The sequence below is a fragment of the Oryctolagus cuniculus genome, chromosome 1 (genome assembly GCF_051225735.1).
Source record: "Oryctolagus cuniculus isolate XC-2025 breed Fujian yellow rabbit chromosome 1, ASM5122573v1, whole genome shotgun sequence".
Taxonomy (NCBI): Eukaryota; Metazoa; Chordata; class Mammalia; order Lagomorpha; family Leporidae; genus Oryctolagus; species Oryctolagus cuniculus.
In genome coordinates, this window is record NC_142867.1 from 58,601,933 (window position 1) to 58,629,054 (window position 27,122).

At 38.5% G+C, this 27,122-nt stretch overlaps 1 pseudogene; it reads left to right on the forward strand.

Annotated features, from left to right (window-relative positions):
• The first annotated feature begins 33 nt into the window (after positions 1-33).
• On the forward strand, positions 34-12,565 carry LOC100345395 (ATP synthase peripheral stalk subunit b, mitochondrial pseudogene; annotated as a pseudogene).
• Positions 12,566-27,122: the final 14,557 nt, after the last annotated feature.

Consider the following 27,122-nt stretch of genomic DNA (forward strand, 5'->3'; position numbering starts at 1 on the left):
TAGGTAGAGCCACTTTCCACCAGTGACGTAAAGATGCTCTTGGTCAGGATCCTGAGATAATAGTCAAAAGCTTCTTATGCATTTCTTTCATCTGGGCTTCAATTCAGGGAACTTGGGCAAGTAAAATGTACTTTTAGAGAACATCACAAAAGGGAGTTAGGTGTACCTGATAGAACTCAAGGTCAGGGTCCAAGTGACGAGAAGGATGATTCCAATATGAAAGGGTGTATGATTCCATAGCGTGAACCCAAATATCTTCTTGAATTCTACTCACAAAACTGATACTTATGTCTTTTCTCCATTCTGTGTCTGTAAGAAAAACACAAAATATTAATAAAAATCATATATACTGGATTTTGAGATCTCATATTTTTCAAATGTCTTCTGTGATCTAATGGTATGCTGGCATATAGAAGTGCTTAATGAACTGTCGATTTTATGAAAGAAACGATTCAATTATTTAAATCATTTGTAATATTTTTAAAATCCTGGAGATACTAGTAAAAATTTCCAAATGAATTTTCACATTTCTTTCAATATAAGCCTATCTTCATCAATGTACTCCAAAATGCAGTGTCTCCAAGGGTGGTAGTTTGTGACAATGACTAAGCCAAACAAATTAATTTAGCATGCTGTAACTTGTTTCTATTCTTGACAATTATTGAAGTTTGATATACATACATATATATATATAGTCAATTGTTCATAAAATAACAGTTTTTAAAACAGCACTAATTTTGAAGTTCTTGAGAATTTCTCACTGAAGTGTTTTCTAATAATGGACTCACATGAAATTAATATATATGATTTTAAGTTGGTTCCTCATTCTAGAACATTAAATTCTTTTCATGATATTATAGTAAACTTCCAAGAGCTTTTAGCAGAACCTCCAAAATATTTTTTAGCTGGTAAACTTAAGTGGTTTACTTTGTAGTGCACATCTGAAGAGAATCAACTTAAGTTCCTTGAACAATTCTATAAGTCATATTTGTATTTTAATTGTTCATTAAACACAAAATCCATGTAGGAAATGAGGGCAGAATAGTCATATACATAGTCTCCATAGATTCCATAAACTCCATATTTCATTCATTCACTGTTAAAGGTGAAGAACAAAACAAAACAAAAACAGGAACAGGTATAGGAAATCAAAGGCTGGGAGAGAGAAAGAAAGAAACATTGGATGGAATTTCTTCTGAAGTTTGTACAGAATTTAAAGACAAAAGAAGATAAAACACAAAGCAATTATACTGTTAGATGAGGTGTTGTTGTCTTCTTTTTGCATTGCATTTGTTTACAAAGAATACAAGTGTCAGACCTACTCAATATCTTTAACATACCAGACAATATGCCAGTGTTTGGCAGCACTATGTTCTATGATCTCAACAAATCTATGTGAAGAATTTTCTTTCGGATTTTATAAAACACAAAGGCAGGGGGGCTGGCATTATGGCATAGAGTTAATCCACTGATTATGTTGCCAACATCCCAGGTGAGTGCAGATTGAGTCCCGGCTGCTCCACTTCCAAACCAGCTCTGCTATTGCACTTGGGAAAACAGCACAAAATGACCCAAGTGCTTGGGTCCCTGCCACCATGCGGAAGACCCAGATGGAGTTTATAGCACTTGGCTCTAGGCTGGCCCAGTCCCAGCCATTTTTGGCATCTGGGGAATGAACTCACATAGAGAAAAGACACCTCTCTCTCTCTCTTTCTCTAACTCTGCCTTTCAAATCAATCAATAAATCTTCCAAAAATATGTTCAGGGAAAAACATAATGGAGAGATATGTTTGTTTAAAAAGTTAAAAAAAAAAACATGAAAGCAAGGGACAGAGCAGTTATGTGACTATCAGAACACAAACTGATTCAACTAAATTGACTAAATGCCTGTGATATGTCAGACAATTCTATGCATGGGAAACATGACACAGAATCAGACACGCAGAAACTCTGACATGAAAGTGTATGTCTATTATTTGTGTAGTCAGAGAAACCCTCTCTGAGGAGGTAGCATACTTAAACAGAGAAAAGAGGAAAATATTACGTCAACATATAATTAGAGGAGAGGACATCACAGGCACAGATCACACTTAGTACAAAGACCCAAGGGTGGGTAACAACTCTACTAAGCAATCTTCAATGAAGATCAATTGGATAAATCTTTGAATCCATTACATACACATTTACCTCTATTGCTTCAGCTACCACTGATTTTATGACTCTCAAATTCCAGCCTCTATAAACCAAAAAAGAAAAAGAAAAAAACAGAACTGTCCATTTTCATTTGGAAAACTCCAAAGCCAGAATGTCCTCCAAGTATTGAATACTAGGTTGTCTGAGCAGAACTGGCCATATTCCCCTATATCAGAATTTGCTACAATTTCCCTTTTTTATTTATTTACAGATTTACTTATTTATTTAGAGAGTTAGCCTCTGACTCCATTTTCTTCTTTCACATCTTTTACCTAATAAGTCACTCCATAAATACAGAATTCCATCTGTCAACATCTTGATCTTTTTAAAATTATCATCTCTGCTCTTTCTCTGTATTTACTCCCTAGGGCTAATGTATGAACTTCCCTCTCCTAGTCCTGTCCTTTACATATTATCTGCTTTTGAATGGCAAATTTATGATCATTCTATGTTTCTTCATTATATATTGATTTTGGATGCCCTTTGCTTATAAACAAAATAATATAGGCAACCTTGAATCTTTACTGCTTGTTTCAGTTATACAGTCTCATGTGCTGTCATAGCTTCCTTAAGAGATAAATGCAATTAAAATAACCCTATTTAGGGGTGTGTATTTGATGTAGCAGTTAAGATGTCACTTGGAATGCCTATCTCCCATATCAGAATGCCTGGACTTGAGCCAAGGTTTTGTTCCCAATTCCAGCTTCCTGCTGTTCTGTTTACTGGGAAGCAGCAGATGATAGCTCAAGTATTTGGAAACCTGCTGCCCACATGGGAGACCTGGGTTGAGTTTTGGGCTCCTGATTTTGCACTGGTCCAGCATCAGCCATTGCAGGCCTTTGGGAAGTGAAACAGTGGATTGGAACTCCCCTCTGTCTGCCTTTGTTAAGTAAATAAAACAAACACATTTTAATGGCCCTGTTTATAATGAGGAATCTATGATTCACAGAGGTACTTCACTTACCATGGATGACACAGCTGGTGAGTGCACCTGCACAGCATATTTATAGCAAGATACTGTGAATGGGGAAAACCACATGCTTGCACAATCAAAATCTCCTGAAGTGCAAGCGCCTAACATGGGTTAAAGGTCTTGATCAGTTAAGCTCATTCCTTGAAGCCAACCTCTATATAAGGAGCAGCCACTATTTACTAAGTATACCATGTCATTTCATGGCTCTTCTAGTTTAGCCTTGCTATTTTCTATAATTGGCAAGGTTGTTTATATGTTTTGAGAGGCTGAGAGAGACTGAGAAGATTGTTCTCATACCATGGCTAGTTCACTCTCCAAATGCCTTTGGCTAGGGCAAAGGAGTAGCTAGGAACTCTATCGGTTTCCCACATGGGTGGCAGAGAGCTAAAGGCTTGAGCCATTACCTGCTGATTTCCAAGGTGTGCATTAGCAGGAAGCTGGAATTGGGAGCAGAGCAGAGACTCAAACCAAGACACTCTGATGTTGGACATGGGTGTTCTAAGCAGTAAATTATCCACCAAGCCAAACACCTGCCCTGAAAATTTAAGATATGCTTGACTATTATATTAGGACAGAAATGGCTATAAAACTGTGTATCCTCCAACTTCCAGCATAAGCAGAGTGAATGAGGTTTTTGACCAAGAATAGTTCAATGACCATAGGAAAGAATGGAATCCCCTTTTCCAGAAAGCTTTCCATGATTACTAAATCAGTCCATTCACTAATTCCTCCATAATGCATTGGTTTCTTCTACATATATTTTATTTGGACTCATATTGAAGATAGACACATATATTCAAATATATTTAATTTGGACACATACTGAAGATAGTTTACTGCTCTTTAAATACATTTTAAGAATCATGTCACCAAGAAATGTGAATATAATAATAGCTACCTTTTAAAGTCTCACTTAATTATGAGTACTGAACAACAACAAATCAAACAAAACTTTTCAAAATTCCAAATGAGGTTGCTCAGAGCCTAGGAGAAAAAAACTTTATTTCTACATTCTAAAGACTACCTGATTCTGTAGTATCAATTCACATTTGGTTGTAAACGGTCCTCTGCAAAGGAGCATAAAAGAATTATAGCAGAGCTCTTTCAAAATAATACATCTCCACACATTCATGCCCAATACAAACTCACATTAAATCTCTCCTGTGAAAGAAATCTTCAGGCTTATTAGGTATGTGTAGTTTGCCTACTCCGTCTCAGTTAATTTTGTTGAGAACCTTTGATTTCTGCGATAGTTTTCATGTATGTCAACGGCAAATTCTGCTTTCCTCATACCATTCAATTGTAGTAATGATAAAAGAAATGTCAGTATAATATTATTTCCATTCCTCCCAAAGATCCTGGTAGCCATTAGCAACCATGATGGCTATAAGACTATGTTGGCCTTCTTATTTTTCCAAGTACTTACCCAATTTCTACTCCTGTATTTTGTCTTAAGTTTGCTATCTTATTCTGTTTTCAGATCTTCAAGGTTTCCCCTATACAATTTTCTTGGGAACATTATTAGTTTATAGCTGTGCTAATAGTTTAATATCTTCTAACAGACAATAAACACCCACAGGTGCTTGATTAAAAAATATAAAATGACATTCATTGTAAAGAATAAAAGTTCTGTAAAATTCCTATCTTCTAAAGAATCATCATCTCTCAGCCTTTTAAAATCATGAGGTAATTAAGCTGCAGGGAGAATTTGCAGTCTCACATCTTAGGTGTTGCTTTCAGAAGTTCTTCCTCTGATTTCAAATATATCTAAATTGCAGGCCAATTTTAAGGCAACTTTTTCCTTTGAATGCCTGTGGTGAGCCCCCTATGAATTTATAGTCTCCTGTTAGATAAAAGGAAGTGTCATCTTCTTCATTTGTCCCAGATGGAGCTTAGAACCATAAGCATTCTAATGAGAGCCTTGAGCCACTGGGGATAATTATCTTGAGACAACTGCTCTAGCTATCCAGAGTCCAGAACTTTATATCATACAATGTGATAGCCAAAAGAATGTCTGTAAAACCTTAACATATGATAGGGATTTTTCAGTGATAGTTGTTCTTACTCTTATTCTCAACAGTAGAAATTATTGTCATTCTTTTCTACTTGTCAAAAATGTGTCTTAGAATGTATATGATTCCCTCAGGCATTTTTTACTTCCTGCACATTACTATTTAATTATAATTTTGAAAATCTGCAAGAGGTTCCAGATAGACAGTTTAAAGAAACAAATAAAAACAATAGCGGGTGGGAAGGAAGTTGTGGGGAGGAAAAAGCCACTGTAATCCAAAAGCTGTACTTTGGAAATTTATATTTATTAAATAAAAGTAAAAAAAAAAAAACAACAAAAGATGACAAGAATGAGAAATACAGTCTAGAGACAGAAATAACTAAAAAGGATAAAACAGAAATTTAGGAGATGAAAACTTCATTCAATAAAGTAAAAAAAAAAATTGAGAACTTCAGCAGCAGAATAGACCAAGTAGAAGAAAGAATTTCTGATCTGGAGGATAAGACTTCTGAAATAACAGAGTCACTTAAAAAAGAGAGAGAAAACAATTAAAAATGTAAAGACAGCACACATAAATATGGGATACTATTAAGCAAATTTACATATCATAGGAACACTTGAAGGACAAAGGCAATGAGAATCCAATGAAAGAAATAATAGCTGAAAACTTCACAAATATTAAAAGTGATATGAACATCCAGATACAGGAAACTTAAAGGGGCCCAACAAGAGTTAACCAAAAAAATAAAGCCGCTCCAAGGCATATTTTAGTCAAACTGCCAAAACTTAATGACAAAGGGAGAATCCTAAAGGCAATGGGAAAAAATTTCAAGTTACATACAAAGGAAAACCAGCAGACTTCTCAACAGAAACCCTTCAAGTCAGAAGAGAGGGATGATATATATTCAAGCCTTGAAAGGAAAAAACTTCAAACCAAGAAAATTGTATCTTTGCTGGATATCCAATAAAGGAAAAATAAAGTATTTCTAGAAGAAGAAATAAAGTATTTTCTAGATCATCAAAAACACAGAATTCACCATCAGAGCAGCCTTACAAATGATCCTAAAGCATGCTGGCACAGTGGATTAAAGCTTCTGCTTGCAATACCGACATCCCATATTAGAGTGCAGTTATTTAAGTCTCAATAACTCTGCTTCTGATCCATCTTCCTACTAATGTGCCTGGGAAGCAGCAAAAGATGGTCCAAGTATTTGGGTCCTTGTCACTCATATGGAATACCATGATGGAGCTCCTTGATCCTGGCTTCAGCCTGGCCCATAACTGGCTGTTGTGGCCATTTTGGGATGAATTAGTATATGGAAGATATCTATGCCTATATCTCTATCTTTGTCTCACACACTCTCTTTATACCACTAACACCTTTCTATGATTATGTATTTCAAATAAATAAGTAGGTAAGTAAGTAAGTAAATCTATCTCCTGAAAGGAGTCCTACATAAGAAATAAATATGAAAACAGGTGGCAGTACCAAATCACTAACAGAGCAGATTCAATCAGTAACCAACCAACAAAATGACAGTAGTTAGCTCTTATCTATCAGTATTGAACTTGAATATAAATGGATTAAATCTCCTAGTCAAAAGACAGGTTGACTAGATGGATAAAAAAAAAAAAAAAAAAAAAAAAAAAAAAAAACAAAACAAGACTCAACTCAAGGTTGCCTGCAAGAAACACACATCGCAGGTGTGATTGAAAGTGAAGAGTGGGAAGAAGATATGCCATGCAAATGGAAACCATAAATGAACAGTGGTATCTACACTCATATCAGAAAAAGTGGGCTTTAAATGAAAACTTATAAAAAAGAGACAAAGAAGGGGATTGCATATCAATGACAGGTCTGATTCAACATATATGCACCCAACACAAAACCACCCAGATGTATACAGCAACTATTATAAAACCTAAAGAGGGAGAGAGACCCAATATAATAACAGTGGGGGGCCTTCAACACTCCACTATCATCAATAGACAATTCATACAGACAGAAAATCAACAGACAGATGAGTTGAACCACATTAATGAGTAAACAGACCTAACAGATATTTACTGAAATTGTATTCAACAGCTTTAGAATACACATTATTTCATAAGCACATGAAGACATTTTCTAGGTTAGACCATATATTGGGCCATAAATCAAGTCTCAATAAATTTAAAATATTCAAATTATACCATATATTCTATTAAATCACAAAAGAATAAAGCTAGATATCAATAAGAACAATACCTTACAAACTCATGGAAATTAAATGATATGTTACTGAATGACCAGTGGATCAATGAAGAAATTAAAAATAAAATAAAAAATTTCCTGAAACAAATGAATATGAAACATATCAAACTCTGTGGGATATATTACAGGTCAGTTACAATCAAAACAGCCTGTTACTAGCACAGAAATGGACATGTAGACCACTGGAAGAGAGTAGAAACTCAAGAAATCAAAACTTGCATTGACAACCTACTAATCCTTGACAAAGGAGCTAAAATCATCCTTGGAGAAAGAACAGTCTCTTCAACAAATGGTGCTGCATGGTGTTGGGAAAATTGGATTTCTGTGTGCAGAAGTAAGTATGAAGCCCGTATCTTACACCTTATAAAAAATAAACTCAAAATGAATCAATGATCTAAATGTACAAAATGATACCATCAAATTACTAGAAGAGAACACTGGGGGAAACTCTGCAAGACATTGGCATAGGCAAACATTTCTTGGAAAAGATGCCAGGGGGCAGGTGCTGTGGCATAGCGGGTAAAGCCGCCGGTTGCAGTGCCAGCATCCCACATGGGTGCTGGTTCAAGACCTGGCCACTCACTTCCAATCCAGCTCTCTGCTATGGCTTGGGAAAACAGTGGAAGATAGCTTTAAGTCCTTGGGCCCCTGCGCCCATGTGGGAGACCTGGAAGAAGCTCCTGGCTCCTGGTTTTGATTGGCTCAGCTCCAGCCATTGCAGTCAACTGGGGAATGAACCAGCATATGGAAGACTCCTCCAACCCCACTCTCTGCCTCTCTTCTCTCTGTGTAACTCTAACTTTCAAATAAATCTTTAAAAAAAAGATTCCAGAAGCACAGGCAATCAAAGCCAAAATTGACAAGTGGGATAAAATCAAATTGAGAAGGTTTTGCACTACAAAGGAAACACTCAACAAAGTGAAGAGGCAACCAACAAATTATAAGAAAATATTTGCAAACTATGAATCTGATAAAGGATTAATATCCAGAATCTATAAAGATCTCAAAAAATTCAACAACAATAAAACAAACAATCCAGTTAAGAAATGGGCAAAGGACTTGAACAGGCATTTTTTCAAGAGAGGAAATTCAAATGGTCAACATAAACATGAAAAAAATCCTCAGGATCACAAGTCATCACAAATCAAAATCACAATGAAGATCTACCTCACCCCAGTTAGAATGGCTCTCATACAGAAATCAACAAACAACAAATGCTGGTAAGGATGTGGGGGAAAGATGCCCTAATCCACTGTTGGTGGCAATGCAAGCTTTTACACCCATTGTGGAAGACAGTATGGAGATACCTCAGAAACCCGAAAATAGATACGCCATGTGACCCAGCAATCCCACTCCTGGGAATTTACCTAAAGGAAATGAAATAAACATATGAAAGATTTATTTGTACCCCCATGTTTATTGTGACTCAATTCACAATAGCTAAGACATGGAATCCACCCAGATGTCCATCAGCTGATGACTGGATAAAAAAATTAAGATATACATATATAGTATGGAATACTACTAAGCCATAAAAAAGAATAAAATCCTACCTTTTGCAACAAAATGGATATAACTGGAAACCATTATACTTAGTGAAATAGGCCAGTCCCAAAAAGATAAATACTATGTTATCCCTGATCTGTGGTAATTAACAGAATACAAAAATGTAATGTGTAAGACTGACATTTGAGATTTGATTAGTTTTAACAGCCTTTGTCTCTACTATTGAGGAACCGTGTTTTTTCTTCTTACTTTTTGTAAGCTCTTTACTTGGTATAGGGTTAATCTAATGAGTGTTAAGTAAACTGAAAGTAGATCCTTGTAAAAATTAAGACAGGGAATAAGAGAGGAAGGAGGACGAAAAGTGGGAATGTGGGCTGGAGAGAGGTAGAGTGGAAATATCACTATGTTCCTAAATCTGTTTATATAAAATACATGAAATTTGTTTACCTTAAATAAAATAAAAAAGAAAATATATTATTGCAAATATAAAAGGAATAAAGAAAGGAAAAAGGGGGATTGAGGGAGGGAGGGAGTGGTTAGCTTCCTGGAACTGTATCTATGAAATACATTAACTAATAGAGTATCTAAAATATAATATATTGGTATGAAATGGACATTTTGAGATTCGATGATTGTTTACTGCCCTTGTCTCTACTACTGTTGAGGAACAGTATATTTTTTCTTCATACTATTTGTTGAAATCTTTTACTTAGTGTAGGGTTAACTTAACAATCATTAAGTAAACTCAATGTAGATCTTTGTAAAAATTTAGAATGGCAATAGAAGAGGAAGGAGGAAGAAGGGTTGCAGCATGGGTGGGAGGGAGAGTGTGGTGGGAGGTATCACTATGTTCCTAAATCTGTATATATGAAATACATGAAATTTATATTACTTAAATAAAATTTTTCCTTTTTTCCCTTTTTCATCATTGCAGACCCTGGCTGCTCCTGCGCATCCAGAGTGCGTGGCCTTTGGGCCATCCACTCCATGCTTTCTGGCCTGCATGCTTTTCCACGTGGCTGGCTCCTGGTGCTCAGTAAGAATCCAGATTTATCTCTCTTTTAGATAGGGCCTTCATTCTCCTATTCATTTTTCTCACTTGATAAAAATCTTAAAACTAAAAACACAAAATAAAATTTTAAAAAATGCAAAAAAGAACCTTTATCTCTGACCTTGGAGACCCCTGGAATTAAGAATAGATGTCTCATTAATTGCTCTGGCTTTGCAATAAATACCTCTTTTTTTACACCAAAAAAGAAGAGAAATACATGAAATTTGCTCTTCTTTATATTAATAAAAATCGAAAAACATAAGAGAAAATGAAGATAGTTCATTAAAAATTAACTATTTTCTTGATCATCAAATAAGCATTCATTGGGTTCAACTGTTCATCTTGTCTTTGCCCCACCACAAATTGTATAATTAAAATCTGACCAAAAGATTTTTCAGAATGTACACTGTGTATTTTGTTTGACTACTTTAGTCTATAGATAAGATCTGATTGTGAGTCTAACTTTGTATTAATGTCTCAGTCTTAACTTCCTACATCACTCACTTCTTAATTTTTTCAATATCACAAAAAAACTTTCTTTCTGTAAAAAAAGGAAAGAGTAGCTTTTTTATATTCCAGGAACAAACTTACCAAAATAAAAATAAAAAAAAAAAGAAATGCAATTCACAATAGCAACCAAAAAATCAAATATTTAGGGATAAATGTAAACCAAGAAGCAAAAAGATCTCTACAATGAAAATTATAAAACATTGATGAAAGAAATCATCAAAGACACAAAAATGGACAGATATTCCTAGATCATGAACTGGAAGAATTAATATGATTAAAAAAATCTATACTATCTAAAGCAATCTACAGATTCAATACAATCCTTATCAAAATACCAAATGACATCTTTATAGAATGAGAAAAAAATCCTAAAATTCATATGGAATCACAAAAGACCCATCATAGCTAAGGTGATCCTGAGCAAAAATAGTCAAGATAATGTGATAATGGATAAAGAAAATGATACATATACATATGAATGTATGCATATATATATATACACAATAAAATACTATTCAGCTGTAAAATAATGAAATTCTATCATTTGCATCAAAATGGCTGCAACTGAAGGACATCATATGAGTCAAACAAGTTGGAAACAGAAAGACAAATGTTGCCCATTCTCCTTATATATGGGAGTAAAATTTTAAACAAAATAATAAAGAAAAGCCTGGATGTATAATTTTTGCTGCAAATATAGTGTTTTGTAAAATTTTGTTTAAAATATTTGTCAAGTTGTTAAGAATCACATAATACTATAGTTTTAATGAACTGTGAATTTTAAAATTTACTTTATGTGGGTGAAGTTGAATACACTTTCATTTTACTATAGTTTATAGCCCTTGCCTGTATCCCTGCTGAAATTTTTATGAATTTGTTGAACTCTTTATTGAGCAGAGCACTAAGACTTTGACCATAATGTAAACTAAAAATGTTACAAAAACAAAACAGATTCAAATGAATCTGGTCGGGGTGCCGGATTCTGTCCCGGTTGCCCCTCTTCCAGGCCAGCCCTCTGCTGTGGCCAGGGAGTGCAGTGGAGGATGGCCCAGGTGCTTGGGCCCTGCACCCCATGGGAGACCAGGAAAAGCACCTGGCTCCTGGCTCCTGCCATCGGATCAGCGCAGTACGCTGGCCGCAGCGCGCCTCCGCGGCGGCCATTGGAGGGTGAACCAACGGCAAAGGAAGACCTTTCTCTCTGTCTCTCTCTCTCACTGTCCACTCTGCCTGTCAAAAAAAAAAAAAAAAAAAAAAAAAAAAAAAGAATGCAGGGCTTCTAGGTTCAGGGGTACAGCAGGCAACAAGAATCTGCCTCACAGGGAAGCCAAGTCGTGTCCCTCTACCACCTCTCCCTGAATATGGAGGAAAAGTTTATCTTACACTGATCCCTGAAGAATTCTTCAAGTTCCTTTATCCATAAACTGGTGTAATAGGACCCTACAAGCTTGAAATTGGGTTTAACTTAAACTGTCTATCCAAAGAAATACATGTGATCACCCCAGGGACCTTCTCCACCATATCAATAGTAGGGTTACTTGCATATGTAATTAAAAATATGGTGCCTCAATTAGCAAATTTGTTGATAAACTCAATTAGCAAAAAAAAAATCACTCAACTAGAGGAGGTGAAGCAGGCTTCCATCAAACAAATCCAAACAAACTGGAGAAGTCACAGCAGCCTCTGCTTCAGTGGCTCCACTACCTTTTTGATGTGCAGAGGAATAACATTGCTATGGCCTTGGAGCTGACTTACTGGGAACAGCATCATAGAGTATACAAGGAGGTGAAGAATTGCCTGGACTATCAGATCTCTGCAGAGTATGATGCAGGGAAAGGAACAAGAGCACATGATAAACGGGGTGGAGAAGCACACGGTGCACAGCAGGAAGAGGAGACAACTGCCAAGTGCATGGCAGATCTAAAGCTGCTGGCAAAGCAGGCTCAAGCACAGCCAGCCTGTCATGAACCTGTCCCAGCTGAGGCAGTTAGAAAGTCGACTCCTGAGATGGAAGCTAAATGTGAATGTTGCCCTCTACCGAAATTACCCTTTATCATTCCTAAAAGTTAAATCTGAGTGTCACAAAATGAGGGAACCCTGGACAGTCATGTTTGTCATCCTTTGTTCTGTGTATTTCAAGTTGTTCCATGATCACATTTAATGAGTAGTTTGCTTTTATTAAAACATACTGCCTGATTAAAAGATTAGAAAGTTATACTTTGAATTTATAATTAATTCTACCATCCTGCAATAGACAATTGAGATATTTTTCCAGTTGCATAATAGTCTAAAATACTGCTTCAACATTTATCATGTGGTTAAAAATTAAAGATATCATTGAACTAATACCTTGTTTATGAGACCATTTATAGCTAACTCATAAGATACAGGAAATTTAAAGCTTTTTAGTATTCTTAGAATATTGTATATCAAACCATATTGTTGACTTGTTGCCATCTTAGTAGTAGAACCTATAAAAACATATGTATGTCATAAAGTCACTTTTTTTTTATTTGACAGAGTTAGACAGTGAGAGAGAGATACAGAGAGAAAGGTCTTCCTTCTGTTGGTTGATGCCCCAAATGGCCACTACGGCTGGCGCTGCACAGATCCAAAGCCAAGAGCCAGGTGCTTCCTCCTTGTCTCCCATGTGGGTGCAGGCACCCAAGCACTTGGGCCATCTTCTACTGCTTTCCCAGGCCACAGCAGAGAGCTGGACTGGAAGAGGAGCAGCCGGGACTAGAACCCGGCACCCATATGGGATTAACCTAGTGGTCCATGGTGCCAGCAGTCATAAAGTCACTTTTGAGAATCCAGCAGATATTTCTCAGAATCAGAAAATAGCAAGTGTTGATAAGGATGTGGAGACATTGGAACCTTGTGCACTTCTGATAGGAATTTGAAATAGTATGGCTACTGTAGCAAGCTGTGGCAAGAATAGGCACTGTGGTACAATGGCTTAAGCCACCATCTGAGATGCCCATATCCCATACCACAGTGCCTGATTCAACTCCCAGCTTCTCCTCACCTCCAATCCAGCTTCCTGCCAATGTGCCTGGAAGGCAGCAGATGATGGCCGACATGTTTGTATTTCTGCTGCCCATTTGGGAGACCTATAATGGAGTTCCTGCATAGAAATAGAAAAGTGACCAGGAAAACTTTTAAGGAACCAGAAAAGACTTTGAAGAGCCAAAGCAATGTTGAGCAAACAGAACAAATTTGAAGACATGATAATATCAGGGTTCAAAATACTTTTCAAAGTCTTACTATCCAAAACAACATATTTATTATTCACAGAACAGAATAGAAAGTTCATAAACAAATCCATTGATAGTTAATTAATGTTCATCAATGGTCAAGTGAAACACAATTTGTAAAGAATCCTTTTAATAATCAGTGCTAGGAAAACTACAAGTCCATAGAATGAAATCAAATCCTCAACTCATATGCTACTCAACAATTATGTCAAGGCATAGGTGCTGTGGCACAGCAGGTAAAAGCATTGGCCTGCAGCACAGGCATCATCTATGGGCATAGGTTTGAGCCCCACCTGCTCCACTTCTGATCCAGCTCCCTGCTAATGTGCCTGGGAAAAGAGCGAATGATTACCCAAATCCTTGGGCTCCTGCACCCATGTGGGAGACCCAGAGGAAGCTCCTGGCTCTTGGCTTTGGATCAGCTCAGCTCTAGCTGTTGTGGCCATTTAGGGAGTGAAACAGAGGATGAAGACCTCTCTCTCTCCATCTCTACCTCTCTCTGTAACTCTTTCAAATAAATAAAATAAATATTTTTTTTTGACAGGCAGAGTGGACAGTGAGAGAGAGAGACAGAGAGAAAGGTCTTCCTTTGCCGTTGGTTCACCCTCCAATGGCCAAAATAAATATTTTTAAAAAAATAAGTCAAAATGTATTAAGCACTTTATATAAGACTCAAAACCATGAAAGCTCCAGAAGAAAACTCAATGGAAAAGCTTCCTGAAATTGGACTAGGTAATGAAATTTTGGACATCAAAAGCACAGGCAAATGAAATAAAAATAGATGATGGAATGGGGTTGTAGTGCAGGAGGTTAGGCAATACCATAATACCATACAGGTGCTGGTTTGAGTCCCAGCTGCTCCATTTCTGATCCTAATGCTCCTGAGAAAGTAGCAGAAGATGGCCCAAGTGCTTGGGTCCCTGCCCCCAATGTGGAAACCTGGATGAATCTCTTCTTCAGCCTGGCCCAGCCCTGGCCACTACAGCCATTTGGGGGAGTCAACCAGTGCATGGTAGATCTATCTTTCTCTCTTTCTCCTTCTCTCTGGAACTGTGCCTTTCATTTAATTAAATCTTTATACAAGTTACAAAAAATATATGAGACTACATCAAATGGCTTCTGCATAGCAAAGAAAGCAATCAACAAATAATCTAGAGAATGGGAGAGAATATTTGCAATATATGTTTCTGACAAGGATTAATATATGTCATACATTCTTATCACAAAATTGGTAACTATGTGAGGTAATGTATAAGCTAGTTAACTAAATCTAACCATTCCACAGTGCATAGAACCTTGAATATATAAGTTGTACATTTAAATATGAAGAGATGGGCCAGTGTTGTGTAGTGGGTTAAACCATGACCTGAGACACCAGCATCCCATATGAGCTCTGATTCAAGTTCCAGCTACTTCATTTGCAATCCAGCTACCTGCTACCAAGCTTTGGAGGGCAGCAGAAGATGGCCCAAATGCTTGGGCCGCTGCTCATGTGGGAAGACTGGATGTAGTTACTGCTCCTGGGGCCGGTGCTGTGGTGCAGTGGGTTGAAGCCCCAGCCTGCAGTGCCAGCATCCCATATGGGCGCCGGTTCAAGTCCTAGCTGCTCTTCTTCCAATCCAGCTTTCTGCCATGGCCAGGGAAAGCAGTGGAAGATGGCCAAATTCCTTGGGTCCCTGCATCTGCGTGGGAGACCCGGAAGAAGCTCCTGGCTCCTGGCTTTGGATTGGCACAGCTTCAGCCATTGCGGCCATTTGGGGAATGAATCAGTGGATGGAAGATCTCTCCCTCTCTCTCTCTCTCTCTCTCTCTCTCTCTCTCTCTGCCTCTCCTTCTCTCTGTGTGTAACTATGACTTTCAAATAAAATAAATAAACTTTTAAAAAAAGTTATTGTTCCTGGCTTCAGACTGGCCCAGGTCTCTCTGTCATGGCCATTTGGATAGTGAACCAACATATGAAAGATTCTCTCTCTCTCTCTCTCTCTCTCTCTCTCTATCTCTCTTTATCCATCTCTTTATAACTCTGTTTTCCAAGTAAAATAAAATAAATCTTTAAAAACATGAAGGGATTTCAAAGACATTCATTGAAAAATGGAATGAAAGATAAAAAATAAATGATTTTTAATGAAAGTTTCATCAATTTCAAGACATTTATAAGCAATATCAGTTATTTTTTCTATTGCCAAAGAACCAGGGTCCTAAGCAATTAACAATGTCATTGCAGTCTTTTTTACATTATTAACTGAGGAAACATGGTATCCTTGATTGTCTTTTTAAAAAAAAAAAAAGATTAATTTACTTGAAAGTCAGAGAGACACAGAGGGATGTTCCATTTGCTGGTTCACTTACCAGATAGCTGTTATCAGCCAGAGTGAGGGCAGATCAAAGCCAACAGCCAGGACCCCAGAGTTTCATCCAAGTCTCCCACATAAGTGGCAGAGACCCAAGTACATGAGACATCTTTTATTATTTTTCCCAGGCCACTAGCATGGAGCTGGATCAGAAGTGGTGCAGATGGACACAAACTGGTGCCCATATGAGATGCTGGCATCGCAGGTGCCAGTTTAATGCACTATGGCACACCACCAATATCTAAACTTTATTCTTGAGCAGTCTAACTTTTGCTTTGATTGCAGCACTTACATGTGTTAGTAGTCATTACTTTGTGCTGTCTTCAGCATCATAATGGCAAAGCCATGTTTCACATCGTGTTAGAATTCTCTAAAGCAAAACTTCAAGATCTCAATTCCACTTATCTGCATCTGACCTGTGTGCAACAGTTTTTGCACTGTTAAGAGAAAGCTTTCTCTACTTTAATTTTTAGTTAAAATTAAATAAGCTGAGAATTCACGGACTGGGCAGAGCCAAGATGGCGGAATAGTGAGGGCACGCACCGATAGTCGGGGAAAAGATAGCTTAATAAAAGTGGAGTTATGGTAGCCTCAGGAAAAAGATCAGGAAAAAATTGCAGAGGAAACTCTTCCGAATGTAGTGGCTGTGACTCGGAGGACCTACGGGGAGAGCAAGGTCGCCCACCGCGTGGAAGCCGAGCCATGGGAGCCGCCGGAGCCACCGGAGCTGCAGGAGTCGCAGAGTCTGCGTAACAGCACTGGAAGGGGAGGAGGAAAATTGAAGAAGCTCAAACTGCCTCAGTAAAACTTGAGCAAACATCAATCTCTGGAGTTAAGACTTTGGTGGACCTCCGTGGAGAGCATGGGAGCCCACAGTTCGGGACACCAGCGGCAGACTCAACACACCAGCGCTGGAACGCGAGGTGAGCCGAACCTCAATAGCCCAAGACACCGGCAGGCAAGCAGAAAGAGGAGACTAGAGGAAACAACCCCATAGGTAAAAGTTCACCAGGCTAACTAGAAGAGAGAGAGAGAGAGAGAGAGAGAGAGAGAGAGAGAGAGAGAAAAGTGACCAATACAGACACGAGTTTATCTCTCTCTCTGCTCACCTCTCATAGGCTAGCAAGACAAAGAGCAGGCGCCATCTTGGACATACGTCATAAGCAGGGCAACCTCAGGTCTGCACTGTCCCTGAGCCTAGCAGAAAAACCTAACTCTGGGGGGGGGGGGGGAGGATGAAATAACAGGAGATTAGGACCTAGTGAATGTGTGGTGCTAATGAACTGAGACTGTGAAAAAAAAGATGGTGGGGGAGAGAACTCACAGAATTCACGTGAGTACTCTCCAGAGACGCTACAATTCTGTAACTTTGGCAACCCAGTGGGAGACTGCAGGAGAATTTGAGCCCACACTGAGGACAGGACAGATTCCCTGTGTGGTCCTTGGGAAAGAGCTTCTGATCTCTGGCTCCTGTGGGTATATCATTCACCTGCTAACTGCCTCCAATTATGTTCAGCTGTGTGGAATTACTTCCGTTTTGAATCAAAAAAAAAAAAAGAAAAGAAAGAAAGAAAGAGAGAGAGAGATATTTACCAACCTAACCTGGGAGTGTCACCTTTGGCGCACCCTTAATCCTGAGGAACCAGACAGAGCTCTCAGGCCACACCCAACTCATGCCTCTAAGGCTATATCAAAAACAGACAGTCCACTTAATCTAGAGTCATAGTATAACAAGAAAAAACAACACAGTGAAGAAACCAAATAACTCCAATATGCCAAACAACAAATGCAAAAACTGAGGTAATAAGAACAAGGAAGACACTATGAAGCCCCCAAATGAAAAAGACACCCCAATTCAAGATTATGAAGATGATGAGATAGAAGAAATGCAAGAAGCAGATCTCAAAAAATTGATAAGAACATTAAGAAGTTCTCAAAAACAAATTCTTGAACTACAGAAATCCTTAATGGACAAGATAGAAAATCTCTCTCGTGAAAATGAAATATTAAGGAGGAATCAAAATGAAACGAAACAACAGGTACAACAGGAAACTGTGATAGTGACGAGAAATCATAATGAAATGAAGAGCTCAATAGATCAAATGACAAACACATTAGAGAGCCTTAAAAACAGAATGGGTGAAGCAGAAGAGAGAATATCGGACTTAGAAGACATAGAACAGGAAAGGATACAGTCAGACCAAAGAAAAAAAAACAACATTTGGGTTCTAGGAGTTCCTGAAGGCATGGAGAGGGAGAAAGGATTAGAAGGCCTTTTTAGTGAGATAATCGCAGAAAATTTCCCAGGTTTGGAGGACAGAGACATCGTAGTACAGGAAGCTCATAGAACCACTAGTAAACATGACCAAAAGAGATCCTCACCACGACACGTTGTAATTAAACTCACCACAGTTAAACAGAAAGAGAGATTCTAAAATGTGCAAGAGAGAAACGTCAGATTACTTTCAGAGGATCTCCAAATAGACTCACAGCAGACTTCTCATAAGAAACCCTACAAGCTAGAAGGGAATGGCGAGAAATAGCCCAGGTACTAAGAGAGAAAAACTGCCAGCCCAGAATATTATATCTTGCAAAGCTCTCATTTGTGAATGAAGGTGAAATAAAGACCTTTCATAGCAAACAGAAATTGAAAGAATTTGTCGCCACTCATCCAGCCCTGCAAAAAATGCTTAAAGATGGGTTAAACAAGAAACACAGACACACGGTCATCAATATGAAAGAAGGTAAAGGAAGGAAACCTCACAGCAAAAGATCACAGGGAATTCAAAGCATATATTAAAACTTATCTTTGGCAAATGGCAGGGCAAAGTTACCACTTATCATTAGTCACATTGAACGTTAATGGCCTGAACTGTCCAGTTAAAAGACACCGATTGGCTGATTGGGTTAAGGAACAAAACCCATCTATTTGCTGCTTACAAGAAACACATCTTTCCAACAAAGATCCCTACAGACTGAAAGTGAAAGGCTGGAAAAAGATATACCATGCCAACAGAAATGAAAAAAGAGTGGGCATAGCCATCTTAATATTGGACAACATAAACTTTACCACAAAAACTGTTAAGAGAGACAAAGAGGGACACTATATAATGATTAAGGGATCAATTCAACAGGAAGATATAATAATTATCAATGTATATGCACCTAATTACAGGACACTGGTTTATTTAAAAGATTTGTTAAGGGACTTAAAGGAAGACATAGACTCCTACACAGTAGTACTGAGGGACTTCAATGCTCAACTCTCAGAAATAGACAGATCAACAGGACAGAAGATCAACAAGGATACAGTAGATTTAAATGACACTATAGCCCAAGTGGATCTAACAGATATCTACAGAACTTTTCATCCTACACTTAAAGAATTTACATTCTTCTCAGCAGTACATGGAACCTTCTCTAGGATTGACCACATACTAGGCCATAAAGCAAGTCTCAGCAAATTCAAAAGAATTAGAATCATACCATGCAGTTTCTCAGACCATAAAGGAATGAAGCAGGAAATTAGCAACTCAGGAATCCCTAGAGCATACGCAAACACATGGAGATTGAACAACATGCTCCTGAATGAACAATGGGTCATAGAAGACATTAAAAGAGAAATCAAAAATTTTCTGGAAGTAAATGAGGATAACAGCACAACATACCAAAACTTATGGGACGCAGCAAAAGCAGTGTTAAGGGGAAAGTTTATAGCAATAGGTGCCTACATCAAGAAATTGGAAAGGCACCAAATAGATGAGCTTTCAATGCATCTGAAGGATCTAGAAAATCTGCAGCAAACCAGACCCAAATCTAGTAGGAGAAGAGAAATAATTAAAATCAGAGAAGAATTCAACAGGATTGAATCCAAAAAAAGTACAAAAAATCAGCCAAACGAGGAGCTGGTTTTTTGAAAAAATAAACAAAATTGACACCCCATTAGCCTAACTAACTAAAAACAGAATAGAGAAGACCCAAATCAATGAAATCAGAGATGAAAAAGGAAATGCAACAACAGACACCACAGAAATAAAAAGAATCATCAGAAATTACTACAAGGACTTGTATGCCAGCAAACAGGAAAATCTATCAGAAATGGATAGATTCCTGGACACATGCAACCTACCTAAATTGAACCAGGAAGACATCGAAAACCTAAACAGACCCATAACTGAGACAGAAATTGAAACAGTAATAAAGGCCCTCCCAACAAAGAAAAGCCCAGGACCAGATGGATTCACTGCTGAATTCTACCAGACGTTTAAAGAAGAACTAACTCCAATTCTTCTCAAACTATTCAGAACAATCGAAGAAGAGGGAATCCTCCCAAATTCTTTCTATGAAGCCAGCATCACCTTAATTCCTAAGCCAGAAAAAGATGCAATAGAGAAAGAATTACAGACCAATTTCCCTGATGAACATAGATGCAAAAATCCTCAATAAAATTCTCGCCAATAGAATGCAACAACACATCTGAAAGATCATCCACCCAGACCAAGTGGGATTGATCCCTGGTATGCAGGGATGATTCAATGTGCACAAAACAATCAATGTGATACACCACATTAACAGACTGCAGAAGAAAAACCATATGATTATCTCAATAGATGCAGAGAAAGCATTTGATAAAATACAACACCCTTTCATGATGAAAACTCTAAGCAAACTGGGTATAGAAGGAACATTCCTCAATACAATCAAAGCAATTTATGAAAAGCCCACAGCCAGCATCCTATTGAATGGGGAAAAGTTGGAAGCATTTCCACTGAGATCTGGTACCAGACAGAGATGCCCACTCTCACCAGTGCTATTCAATATAGTTCTGGAAGTTTTAGAGCTATTAGGCAAGAAAAATAAATTAAAGGGATGCAAATTGGGAAGGAAGAAGTCAAACTACCCCTCTTTGCAGATGATATGATTCTTTTTTTTTAATTTTTAATAATTTTATTTTATTTAAGAGACAAAGAGATACAGACAGACAGATAGAACTCCCTTCTGGTTCCTGCCCTAGAAGTTTACAATGGCCAAAGGTGAGCCTGGCTGAACCCAGGAGCTAGGAACTCCTTGAAGTCTGCCATGTGGGTGGCAGGAACCCAATTACTGACCCATCATCTGCTACCTCCAAGGAAGCACAATTATAGGAAGCTGGAATCAGCTGGTGTCAAAGGTGGTGGCTTTATCTGCTGTGCCACAATGCCAGCCCCTTCCTCTTTTGACACTGGTTTTCTAAAGCTTTATTTCTCTTTTCAAAATCTTGTGTACCAATTAATTGCTAGGTAGAAACTGTTTAGCAAACACTTTTGGGGTAAAATGAGTGCTATTATTACTTCCTTTAATATCCCTGTGTTGACTTTCTAAGCTATATTTCTGACACTGGCAAGTTTGACTATTAGTGAGTTTGTTGCCTACCTAAACTTTAGAAGGAGTTTGAGGGCCGGCGCCGTGGCTCACTTGGTCAATTTTCCGCCTGTGGCGCCGGAATCCCATATGGGTGCTGGTTCTATTCCCGGTTGCTCCTCTTCCAGTGCAGCTCTCCGCTGTGGCCCGGGAGGGCAGCGGAGGACGGCCCAAGCGCTTGGGTCCCTGCATCCACAAGGGAGACCAGGAGGAAGCACCTGGCTCCTGGCCTCGGATCGGTGCAGCTCCGGCTGTGGTGGCCATTTGGTGGGTGAATCAATGGAAGGAAGACCCCCCTCTCTTTCTCTCTCACTGTCTATAACTCTACCTGTCAAACAAAAAAAAGAGTTTGATAAATTACAGACCCTTTTTATTCTCATTATACATAACACTTGTGACCAACTCAAAATCATCATTGAGAAGGTGAGAGAAAGTAAACATGTTTGGGAGGTGATAACCCTCGAGTTATAGAGTATATGCAAATGAGATTAAGAATTGTGTAAAGTAGCTAAAAATGTAAATAGTAGAGACACTTGACTCAGAACCACTGCACTGTGTGGGAAGGCTTACCCATGAGAACATCTTGAACAGGCAACAGGTATCTTGGGCAAGTACCCTAAAGAACAAAATTAATGATATAAAGATAAATAGATGTGCAGTACAAAATGTTTAAAGGGCTTTCACAAGAAGTTTTTAATGGCTGCCATTTAAAAGGAGCCATGTTCCATGATTTTATTGTATGTATGGCCATTTCTATAGTATTGGCCTAAAGAGAAAGTTGTTTATCAGTAAAAATTTTGGTTGTCCACTCATTTGAAAGACTCTCGAATTCCTGACAACTTAGGAATCATTTTTTCTAAATTGCAGAATAGTTTTGCAAATCACAGGCAGCCCCTGTGCTGCTGGTTGTCCAGTAGGTTTTTGTGTATCATATTTTCTTTCTTTCTTTTTTTTTTTTTTTTGACAGGCAGAGTGGACAGTGAGAGAGAGAGACAGAGATAGAAAGGTCTTCCTTTTCCATTGGTTCACCCCCCAAAGGCCGCTGCCGCTGGTGCGCTGCGGCCAGCGCAGCGCGTTGATCCAAAGGCAGGAGCCAGGAACCTATCCTGGCCTCCCATGGGGTGCAGGGCCCAAGCACTTGGGCCATCCTCCACTGCACTCCCAGGCCACAGCAGAGAGCTGGAAAGGAAGAGGAGCAACCGGGACAGAATCTGGCACCCCGACTGGGACTAGAACCCCGTGTGCTGGCGCTGCAGGCGGAGGATTGGCCCATCGAGTGGCAGCGCTGGCTAGCATATTTTCTTTTTTTTTTTCTTTTATTTAATGAATATAAATTTCCAAAGTACGACTCATGGGTTACAATGGCTTCCCCCCCCATACCGTCCCTCCCACCCACAACCCTCCCCTTTCCCACTCCCTCTCCCGTTCCATTCACATCAAGATTCATTTTCGATTATCTTAATATACAGAAGATCAGCTTAGTATACCTTAAGTAAGGATTTCAACAGTTTGCTCCCACACAGAAACATAAAGTGAAAAATAATAGATGATTTTTTTTAAATGATGATGAAATCAGATCAGACCTATTGTCATGTTTAATCCCAGTGAGAGTCAAGTTGGGAATTGATAATTTCTTTTTTTTTTACAGAAGATCAGTTTAGTGTACATTAAGTAAAGATTTCAATCGTTTGCACCCCCATAGAAACACAAAGTGAAATATACTGTTTGAGTACTCGTTATAGCACTAAGCCTCAGTGTACAGCACATTAAGGACAGAGATCCTACATGAGGAGTAAGTGCACAGTGACTCCTGTTGTTGACTTAACAATTTGACACTCCTGTTTATGGCATCAGTAATCTCCCTATGCACCAGTCATGAGTTTCCAAGGCTATGGAAGCCCCTTGAGTTCTCCGACTCTTATCTTGTTTAGACACGGTCATAGTCAAAGTGGAGGTTCTCTCCTCCCTTCAGAGAAAGGCACCTCCCTCTTTGAAGACCTGTTCTTTCCACTGGGATCTCACTCACAGAGATCTTTTTGCCAGAGTGTCTTGGCTTTCCATGCCTGAAATACTCTCGTGGGCTTTTCAGCCAGATCCGAGTGCCTTTAGGGCTGATTCTGAGGCCAGAGTGCTATTTAGGACATCTGCCATTCTATGAGTCTGCTGAGTATCTCACTTCCCATGTTGGATCACTCTCCCCTTTATTTATTCTATCGGTTAGTGTTAGCAGATACTAGACTTGTTTATGTGCTCCCTTTGACTCTTAGTCCTTTCATTATGATCAATTGTGAACTGAAATTGATCACTTGGAATAGTGAGATGGCATTGGCACATGCCACCTTGATGGGATTGAACTGGAATACCCTGGTATGTTTCCAACTCTACCAATTGGGGCAAGTCAGCTTGAGCATGTCCCAAATTGTACATCTCTTCCCTCTCTTATTCCCACTCTTATGTTTAACAGGGATCACATTTCAGTTAATTTTCAACACTTAAGAATAACTGTGTGATAATTACAGAATTAAACCAGTCATATTAAGTAGAACAGACAAAAAAAAATATTATGAGGGATAATGTATTAAGTTGTCCATTAGCAGTCAGGGCTATGCTGATCAAGTCACCATTTCTCATAGTGTCCATTTCACTTCAGATATGATTCTTTATTTAGGGGATCCAAAGAACTCTACTAAGAGACTCTTGGAACTCATAGAAGAGTTTGGCAAAGTAGCATGATATAAAATCAATGCTCAACAATCAAAGCCTTTGTATACACAGGCAATGCCATGGCTGAGGAAGAGCTGCTAAGATCAATCCCATTCACAACAGCTACAAAAACAATCAAATACCTTGGAATAAACTTAACCAAGGACATTAAGGATCTCTATGATGAGAATTACAAAACCTTAAAGAAAGAAATAGAAGAAGATACAAAAAATGGAAAAATCTTCCATGCTCAGGGATTGGAAGAATCAATATCATCAAAATGTCCATTCTCCCAAAAGCAATTTACAGATTCAATGCAATACCAATCAAGATACCGAACACATTCTTCTCAGACCTGGAAAAAATGATGCTGAAATTCATATGGAGGCACAGGAGACCTCGAATAGCTAAAGCAATCTTGTACAACAAAAACAAAGCCGGAGGCATCACAATACCAGATTTCAGGACATACTACAGGGCAGTTGTTATCAAAACAGCATAGTACTGGTACAGAAACAGATGGATAGACCAATGGAACAGAAGAGAAACACCAGAAATCAACCCAAACATCTACAACCAACTTATATTTGATCAAGGATCCAAAACCAATCCCTGGAGTAAGGACAGTCTATTCAATAAATGGTTCTGAGAAAATTGGATTTCCACGTGCAGAAGCATGAAGCAAGACCCTTACTTTTCACCTTACACAAAAATTCACTCAACATGGATTAAAGACCTGAATCTATGACCCGACACCATCAAATTCTTAGAGAGCATTGGAGAAACTCTGCAAGTTACAGGTACTGGCAAAGACTTCTTGGAAAACACCCCAGAAGCACAGGCAGTCAAAGCCAAAATTAACATTTGGGATTGCATCAAATTGAGAAGTTTCTGTACTTCAAAAGAAACAGTCAGGAAAGTAAAGAGGCAACTGACAGAATGGGAAAAAATATTTGCAAACTAAGCAACAGATAAAGGGTTAATAACCAGAATCTCCAAAGAAATCAAGAAACTCCACAAAAACAAAACAAACAACCCACTTAAGAGATGGGCCAAGGACCTCAATAGACATTTTTCAAAAGAGGAAATCCAAATGGCCAACAGACACATGAAAAAATTTTCAAGATCACTAGCAATCAGGGAAATGCAAATCAAAACCACAATGAGGTTTCACCTCACCCCGGTTAGAATGGCTCACATACAGAAATCTACCAACAACAGATGCTGGTGAGGATGTGGTGAAAAGGGACACTAACGCACTGTTGGTGGGAATGCAAACTGGTCAAGCCACTATGGAAATCAGTCTGGAGATTCCTCAGAAACCTGAATATAACCCTACCGTTCGACCCAGCCATCCCACTCCTTGGGATTTACCCAAAGGAATGAAATTGGCAAACAAAATGCTGTCTGCACATTAATATTTATTGCAGATCAATTCACAATAGCTAAGACCTGGAATCAACCCAAATGCCCATCAACAGTAGACTGGATAAAGAAATTATGGGACATGTACTCTATCGAATACTATACAGCAGTCAAAAACAACGAAATCCGGTCATTTCAACAAGATGGAGGAATCTGGAAAACATCATGCTGAGTGAATTAAGCCAGTCCCAAAGGGACAAATATCATATGTTCTCCCTGATCGGTGACAACTAACTGAGCACCAAAGGGGAAACCTGTTGAAGTGAAATGGACACTATGAGAAACAGTGACCTGATCAGCTCTTGTCCTGACTGTTGATGTACAATGTAATACTTTATCCATTTTAATATTTTCTCTTTGTTTTGTTCTAGTACTATTAGTTGAACTCTGTAATTAACACACAATTATTCTTAGGTGTTTAAATTTAACTGAAAAATGATCCCTATTAAATATAAGAGTGGGAATAAGAGAGGGAAGAGATGTACATTTTGGGACATGCTCAATCGGACTTGCCCCAAATTGTGGAGTTAGAATCATGCCAGGGGATCCCAATACAATCCCATCAAGGTGGCGTGTACCAATGCCATCTCACTAGTCCAAGTGATCAATTTCAGTTCACAATTGATCACACTGATAGGTCTAAGAGTCAAAGGGATCACACAAACAAGTCTAGTGTCTGCTAATACTAGCTGATAGAATCAAAAAGGGAGAGAACAATCCATCATGGGAAGCGGGATACACAGCAGACTTATAGAATGTCAGATGTCCTAAACAGCACTCTAGCCTCAGAATCAGTCCTTAAGGCATTCGGATCTGGCTGAAGAGCCCATGAGAGTATTTTAGGCATGGAAAGCCAAGACACCCTGGAAAAAAAAAAAAAAAAAGGAAGACCTAAATGGAAGATCTCTGCGAGTGAGATCCCAGTGGAAAGAATGGGGCCATCAAAGAAAGAGGTACCTTTCTCTGAAGGGAGGAGAGAACTTCCACTTTGACTATGACCCTGTCGGAATAAGATCAAAGTCAGTGAACTCAAAAAGCTTCCATAACCTTGGCAACTCATGACTAGAGCCTAGGGAGATTACTGACGCCAAAAACAAGAGTGTCAAATTGTTAAGTCAACAACAGGAGTCACTATGTACTTACTTCTCATGTGGGATCTGTCTTTAGTGTGTTGTCCAATTTGAAGTAATGCTATAACTAGTACTGAAACTATTTTTACACTTTGTGTTTCTGTGTGGGTGCAAACTGATGAAATCTTTACTTAATATATACTAGATCGATCTTCTGTATATAAAGATAATTGAAAATGAATCTTGATGTGAATGGAACGGGAGAGGAAGCGGGAGATGGGAGGGGTGTGAATGGGTGGGAAATTATGGGGGGGGGAAGCCATTGTAATCCATAAACTGTACTTGAAAATTTATATTTACTAAATAAAAAAAATTTAAAAAGAAAAAAAATTAAATAAGCTGAATAAAATGATAGGCATGC